The sequence below is a fragment of the Triticum aestivum genome, chromosome 7B, assembly GCF_018294505.1.
Source record: "Triticum aestivum cultivar Chinese Spring chromosome 7B, IWGSC CS RefSeq v2.1, whole genome shotgun sequence".
Taxonomy (NCBI): domain Eukaryota; kingdom Viridiplantae; phylum Streptophyta; class Magnoliopsida; order Poales; family Poaceae; genus Triticum; species Triticum aestivum.
This window is the reverse complement of record NC_057813.1, coordinates 416,020,515-416,028,902: the sequence shown is the minus strand read 5'-3', so window position 1 is coordinate 416,028,902 and position 8,388 is coordinate 416,020,515.

Genomic DNA, 8,388 nt, shown 5'->3' with positions numbered 1-8,388 from the left:
CAGACCTAGCCTAGTGGCGTTCCAGTCCAATTCGGCGCGCGCCGCTCCGTCGCTGACGTCTGAAGTGCTTCGGCTGATACCACGACGTCGGGATACCCATAACTACTCCCACGTAGATGGTTAGTGCGTATAGGCTCGTAGCCAGACTCAGATCAAATACCAAGATCTCGTTAAGCGTGTTTAAGTAACCGCGGACGCCGACCAGGGCCAGGCCCACCTCTCTCCTAGGCGGTCTCAACCTGCCCTGTCGCTCCGCCACAAAGATCCACACAGAGGGCCGTCGGGACAAAGGTCCTTTCAGCCCCCAATCCGTGAATCACTCGCGGGTACTCTTCGAGCTGACCCGACTTTGGTCACCATCTGTATAGTATGTATGTAGGTATAGTATATACCCGTGATCACCTCCCGAGTGATCACGGCCCAATAGTATAGCAAGGCAGACTGACAAGAATGTAGGGCCAATGATGATAAACTAGCATCCTATACTAAGCATTTAGGATTGCAGGTAAGGTATCAACAGGTGTAGCAACAATGTCAGGCTATGCATCAGAATAGGATCAACAGAAAGCAGTAACATGCTACACTACTCTAATGCAAGCAGTATAGAGTAGAATAGGCGATATCTGGTGATCAAGGGGGGGGGCTTGCCTGGTTGCTCTGGCAAGAGAGAGGGGTCGTCAACTCCGTAGTCGAACTGGGTCAGCAGCAGCGTCGGTCTCGTAGTCTACCGGAGAGAAGAGGGGGAAGAAATAATGAATACAGAGCAAACAAAGCATATCATCATGACATGTCAAGAAGCGATGCTAGGCGTGCCCTAACGTGGTATGAGGTGGTACTGGTTAAGGGGGGAAACATCCGGGAAAGTATTCCCGGTGTTTCGTGTTTTCGGACAGATGAACCGGAGGGGGAAAAGTTGCGAGTTCGATAGGTTAGGGGTGTGTGGCGGACGAACGGAATGCGTATCCGGAATCGTCTCGTCGTTCTGAGCAACGTTCATGTTGAAAATATTTTAATCCGAGTTACGGATTAAAAGATATGATTTTTAAAAGATTTTAACAATTTTGGAATTTAATTATTTATTTAATTAATTCGAAAAAATGTATTTATGACGTCAGCATGATGTCATGCTGACGTCAGCAGTCAACAGGGGTTGACTGAGTCAACCCTGACATGTGGGTCCAGTGGGACCCACCTGTCATTCTCTATTTAAATTAAATTAGGGTTTAGGTTAATCTAATTACAGTTTAATTAAACTTAACTAGTTAATTAATTTAATTAACCGGATTAATTAACTTAATTAATTAATTAATTAATTAATAATTTTATTAAATCATTTTAATTTATTAATTATATTTATTGTTTTATTTATTTTATTATTATTATTTATTTATTTTATTTTATTTTTTTATTATTATTTTGCGTTCTGGGGGCGGGCCCCATGTGTCTGTGGCCCAGAGGGTATCGGGCCCCACCCGGCAGTGGCCAAGGGGGCCGACCGGGCGCGGGTGCGGGCGCCCGACTGGGCATTCGGGCCCCAAACCGTCGGGGGGACGGCGACCGGGAAGCAGCCAGGGCGCCACCGGCGAACGCGGCGGGCAGGAGCGCCCAACGCGGCGAGCAAGGGGGGGTGGCAGGACGGTGCGTCGTGCGGACGAAGCGAGGCCGGGCGAGGTGGCCGGACGGTCAGCGGGGCGGACGAAGCGAGGCGCGGGGCGGGTGGGTGCAAGCCGGGCCGGCGGCGGGGCCGAGGCGCGCCCGGAGGAGGCGGCGGGGCAGGCAGCAGGGGGGAAGGCGAGGGAGGCGGGGGACGGCCGGAGCCGGCGACGGGGGCTCCGGGCGACGGCGTCGTTCAGGAGGGGGAGAGGGGAGCGACGGGGGGGGAGTGGGCGAAGCTCACAGGGGGTCCGCGGGGTCTAGGAGGCGGGCGCGGTGGAGCTTGGAGGCGACCGGCGAGGAGGGAGTCGGGGAGGCGGCCGCCGGCGTCGGGGAGGGGGTCCGGTGAGGCGGGGGAGGTCGGGGACGATCCCGCGGCGGCGGGTGCCCCGCGCGTGGGGCGACGGTGTGGAGGGGGGGTCCGGACGGCGGCGAGGGGCGCAGGGGGGCGGAGGCGACCGGTGTCGGGGCGGCGGGGGCCGCCGGCGATGAGGGGAGGACGAGGGGGACCGGGATCGGGCGGGGGCCGATCCGGATCGGCGCGAGGGGGAGAAAGGGGATCGGGGGGGAGTGGTTGTGGCTAGGGTTCGGTCGGGTGGTGAGGGGGGGTTATGCGGGGAGAGGTTGGCCGGCCCGGGTGGGCTGGCCGACTGGGCCGGCCGGTTGGCTAGCTGGGTCGATTGGCCCGGGGGTTTGGGGGGTTTCTCCTTTTTTTTGTTAGTTTGTTTTTCTACTTTATTTCTTTTCTTCTTTTCTGTTTTATTAAATTTCGGTGTCTATGAAAAACCCAAGTTGCACCTAAAATATTTTTAATACTTATGCCACCACCGCAATTAACTTGGCACCTAATATAAAACCATTTGTAATTGTTTATTATTTTATAATCATTTAACTAATTGTTTTGCTACTATTATATTCATTTTGAGTATTTACATATTTTATACAAGTGTGGTTTCTCCACCATAATTACCTACGCATTATTTGGCACCACCAGAACATTTTAGTTTTATTATTTGAAAACTTTTGTTGTTTGCCTATATTTTAAATTTGAATTTGAATCGTTTTGAACTAACACGAGTTTACCATCAGTAAACGAGGTGACGTGGCATCATTAGCAGAGGTTCACTGTAGCTTAATTACCCGGGCGTCACAACATGGGCAGCCCGGCCCAAACGGCCCAGCACGAAAAAGCCCGACGCTGCCCCCGGGCCGAGCTCGGGCCTAGATTTTGTGCCCGAAGGCCAGGCCAGGCCGAGCCTGGGCCCATCACTTTTGTGTTTTTCTGAAGGTCGGGCCGGCCCGGCCCAGAGCCCGATGGGCTTTTATGTGTTCGGGCTGGGCTCGAGCCCAGAAAACAGGCCCGATGGCCGGGCCGGGCCGGGCCCAGGCCTGGGTTTTTTGTGTCGGGCTTGGCTAGGCCCGGCTCGAAGCCCGACCCGGCTCGAGGTATGTCCAGGTATAGAAGAGATACACAAAGGCATGGGCGGACACCGCACGGCGGCTCGGGCTTTGGCCAGCTAGGCTTTCCGAGCAGGTTTCTTCTAGCCTACCGCCCGCGAAGATGCCTAGACATTAGTCCAGCATTGCGTCGGATGCCAGATGTTCGCGAATCAAAGCCACATGCCCCCCACAGCCCTTTGGACGATATCGATAACATGGCCTTTCGTGGTCTGGGGCCTCGACATGGTAGGGCCACTCAAAGGAGGGACAAACAAAAAGAAGTACCTATTGGTCATCATCGATAAGTTCACCAAGTGGATCGAGGCAATACCCATCACTTGGCAGTATCCAGACTAGTCATCGACTTCTTATCAGATGTTGTACACCATTATGGTGTCCCTCACAGCATAATTACTGATAATGGTACAAATTTCTGTTGGAAATATGCCCTAGAGGCAATAATAAAAGCATCATTATTATATTTCCTTGTTCATGATAATTGTCTTTTATTCATGCTATGATTGTATTATCTGGAAATCGTAATACACGTGTGAATACATAGACCATAACATGTCCCTAGTGAGCCTCTAGTTGACTAGCTCGTTGGTCAACAGATGTCACAACGTAACTGGGTGGCTATAAAGGTGCACTACAGGTGTCATTGACAACGGTTTCCTGACTATGGACATTAGATGTCATTGACAACGGGATCACATCATTAGGAGAATGATGTGATGGACAAGACCCAATCCTAAGCATAGCACAAGATCGTGTAGTTCGTTTTGCTAGAGCTTTTTCAATGTCAAGTATCTCTTCCTTAGACCATGAGATCGTGTAACTCCCGGATACCGTAGGAGTGCTTTGGGTGTACCAAACGTCACAACGTAACTGGGTGGCTATAAAGGTGCACTACAGGTATCTCCGAAAGTGTCTGTTGGGTTGACACGGATCGAGACTGGGATTTGTCACTCCGTATGACGGAGAGGTATCTCTGGGCCCACTCGGTAATGCATCATCATAATGAGCTCAAAGTGACCAAGTGTTTGGTCACGGGATCATGCATTATGGTACGAGTAAAGTGACTTGCCGGTAACGAGACTGAACGAGGTATTGGGATACCGACGATCGAGTCTCGGGCTTGTAACGTACCGATTGACAAAGGGAATAGTATACGGGGTTGCTTGAATCCTCAACATCGTGGTTCTTCTGATGACATCATCAAGGAGCATGTGGGAGCCAACATGGGTATCCAGATCCCGCTATTGGTTATTGACCTGAGAGCCGTCTCGGTCATGTCTGCGTGTCTCCCGAACTCGTAAGGTCTACACACTTAAGGTTCGGTGACGCTAGGGTTATTAGGAAGACTTGTATGTGATTACCGAATGTTGTTCGGAGTCCCGGATGAGATCCCGGATGTTACGAGGAGTTCCGGAATGGTCCGGAGGTAAAGATTTATATATGGGAAGCTGTCATACGGACACCGGAAGGTTTCGGGGGCATATCGGTATTGTACCGGAGCCACCGGAAGGGTTCCGGGGGTCCACCGGGAGGGACCACCCCTCCTGGGGGGCCACATGGGCTACGTGGGGCAGGAGCCAGCCCCTGGAGGGCTGGGCGCGCCCCCCCTTGGGCCCATGCGCCTAGGGTTGGGGGGGACCCTAGAGGGGGCGCCCCCCTTGCTTGGGGGGCAAGTCCCCCCTCCCTGGCCGCCGCCCCCCCTCTAGATTCCATCTAGAGGGGCCGGCCCCCCTTGCCCCTTCCCCTATAAATAGAGGGGTGAGGGGAGGGATGAACACCCAAGCCAAGGCGCAGCCCCTCCCCTCCCCAACACCTCTCCTCCTCCATACGTGCTTGGCGAAGCCCTGTCGGTGTACTGCTGCACCAACAACACCACGCCGTCGTGCTGCCGTTGGAGCTGTCTTCCTCAACCTCTCCTTCCTCCTTGCTGGATCAAGACGGAGGAGACGTCGCCTGTACCGTACGTGTGTTGAACGCGGAGGTGCTGTCCGTTCAGCACTTGGTCATCGGTGATCTGAATCACGGCGAGTATGACTCCATCATCAGCGTTCCCTCGAACGCTTCCGTACGCGATCTACAAGTGGTATGTAGATGCAAACTCACTCCCTTGACTCTTTGCTTAGATGAACTCATAGATGGATCTTGGTGAAACCGTAGGAAAAATTTTAATTTTCTGCAACGTTCCCCAACAGTGGCATCATGAGCTAGGTCTATGCGTAGTTCTCTATTGCACGAGTAGAACACAATTTTGTTGTGGGCGTAGATCTTGTCAACTTGCTTGCCGCTACTAGTCTTATCTTGTTTCAGAGGTATTGTGGGATGAAGCGACCCGGACCAACCTTACACGTACGCTTACGTGAGACCGGTTCCACCGACTGACATGCACTAGTTGCATAAGGTGGCTGGCGGGTGTCTGTCTCTCCCACTTTAGTTGAAGCGGATTCAATGAAAAGGGTCCTTATGAAGGGTAAATAAAAGTTGACAAGATCACGTTGTGGTTATTCGTAGGTAAGAAAACGTTCTTGCTAGAACCCAATTGTAGCCACGTAAAAGATGCAACAACAATTAGAGGACATCTAACTTGTTTTTGCAGCAATTGTCATGTGATGTGATATGGCCAGAAGTTGTGATGAATGATATATTGTGATGTATGAGATCATGTTCTTGTAATAGGAATCACGACTTGCATGTCGTCGAGTATGACAACCGGCAGGAGCCATAGGAGTTGTCTTTATTTTTGTATGACCTGCGTGTCATTGAAGAACGCCATGTAAATTACTTTACTTTATTGCTAAACGCGTTAGCCATAGAAGTAGAAGTAGTCGTTGGCGTGACAACTTCATGAAGACACGATGATGGAGATCATGGTGTCATGCTGGTGACGAAGATGATCATGGAGCCCCGAAGATGGAGATCGAAGGAGCTATATGATATTGGCCATATCATGTCACTATTATATAATTGCATGTGATGTTTATTATGTTTATGCATCTTGTTTACTTAGAACGACGGTAGTAAATAAGATGATCCCTTACAAAAATTTCAAGAAGTCTTCTCCCCTAATTGTGTACCGTTGCTAAAGTTCGTCGTTTCAAAGCACCACGTGATGATCGGGTGTGATAGATCCTTACGTTCACATACAACGGGTGTAGGACAGTTTTACACATGCAAAACACTTAGGGTTAACTTGACGAGCCTAGCATGTACAGACATGGCCTCGGAACACGGAGACCGAAAGGTCGAACACGAGTCGTATGGAAGATACGATCAACATGAGAATGTTCACCGACGATGACTAGTCCGTCTCACGTGATGATCGGACACGGCCTAGTCGACTCGGATCGTGTAACACTTAGATGACTAGAGGGATGTCTAATATGAGTGGGAGTTCATTATATTAATTTGATTAGATGAACTTAATTATCATGAACTTAGTCTAAAACCTTTGCAAAATATGTCTTGTAGATCAAATGGCCAACGCTCATGTCAACATGAATTTCAACGCGTTCCTAGAGAAAACCAAGCTGAAAGATGATGGCAGCAACTATACGGACTGGGTCCGGAACCAGAGGATCATCCTCATAGCTGCCAGGAAACAATATGTCCTAGAAGGACCGCTAGGTGACGCTCCCGTCCCAGAGAACCAAGACATTATGAATGATTGGCAGTCTCGTGCTGATGATTACTCCCTCGTTCAGTGCGGCATGCTTTACAGCTTAGAACCGGGGCTCCAAAAGCGTTTTGAGCAATACGGAGCATATGAGATGTTCGAGGAGCTGAAACTAGTTTTCCAAGCTCATGCCCGGGTCGAGAGTATGAAGTCTCCGACAAGTTCTATAGTTGTAAGATGGAGCAAAATAGTTCTGTCAGTGAGCACATACTCAAAATGTCTGGGTTGCACAACCGCCTGTCCCAGCTGGACATTAACCTCCCGGATGAGGCGGTCATTGACAGAATCCTTCAGTCGCTCCCACCAAGCTACAAGAGCTTTGTGATGAACTATAATATGCAGGGGATGGTGAAGACCATTCCTGAAGTATTCTCGATGCTGAAATCAGCAGAGGTTGAAATCAAGAAAGAACATCAAGTGTTGATGGTCAATAAGACCACTAAGTTCAAGAAGGGCAAGGGTAAGAAGAACTTCAAGAAGGACGGCAAAGATGTTGCCGCGCCCGATAAGCCAGTTGCCGGGAAGAAGTCAAAGAATGGGCCCAAGCCTGAGACTGAGTGCTTTTATTGCAAGGGGAAGGGTCACTGGAAGCGGAACTGCCCCAAATACTTAGCGGATAAGAAGGCCGGCAACACCAAAGGTATATTTGATATACATGTAATTGATGTGTACCTTACCAGTACTCGTAGTAACTCCTGGGTATTTGATACCGGTGCCGTTGCTCATATTTGTAACTCACAGCAGGAGCTGCGGAATAAGCGGAGACTGGCGAAGGACGAGGTGACGATGCGCGTCGGGAATGGTTCCAGGGTCGATGTGATCGCCGTCGGCACGCTACCTCTACATTTACCTACGGGATTAGTTTTGAACCTTAATAATTGTTATTTGGTGCCAAGTTTGAGCATGAACATTGTATCTGGATCTCGTTTAATACGAGATGGCTACTCATTTAAATCCGAGAATAATGGTTGTTCTATTTATATGAAAGATATGTTTTATGGTCATGCCCCGATGGTCAATGGTTTATTTTTAATGAATCTCGAACGTAGTGTTACACATATTCATAGCGTGAATACCAAAAGATGTAAAGTTGATAACGATAGCCCCACATACTTGTGGCACTGCCGCCTTGGTCACATTGGTGTCAAGCGCATGAAGAAGCTCCATGCTGATGGACTTTTAGAGTCTCTCGATTATGAATCATTTGACACATGCGAACCATGCCTCATGGGCAAAATGACCAAGACTCCGTTCTCCGGAACAATGGAGCGAGCAACCAACTTGTTGGAAATCATACATACCGATGTGTGCGGTCCAATGAGTGTTGAGGCTCACGGAGGATATCATTATGTTCTCACTCTCACTAATGACTTGAGTAGATATGGGTATGTCTACTTGATGAAACACAAGTCTGAGACCTTTGAAAAGTTCAAGGAATTTCAGAATGAAGTAGAGAATCAACGTGACCGAAAGATAAAATTCTTACGATCGGATCATGGAGGAGAATATTTAAGTCATGAATTTGGTACACACTTAAGAAAATGTGGAATCGTTTCACAACTCACGCCGCCTGGAACACCTCAGTGTAACGGTGTGTCCAAACGTCG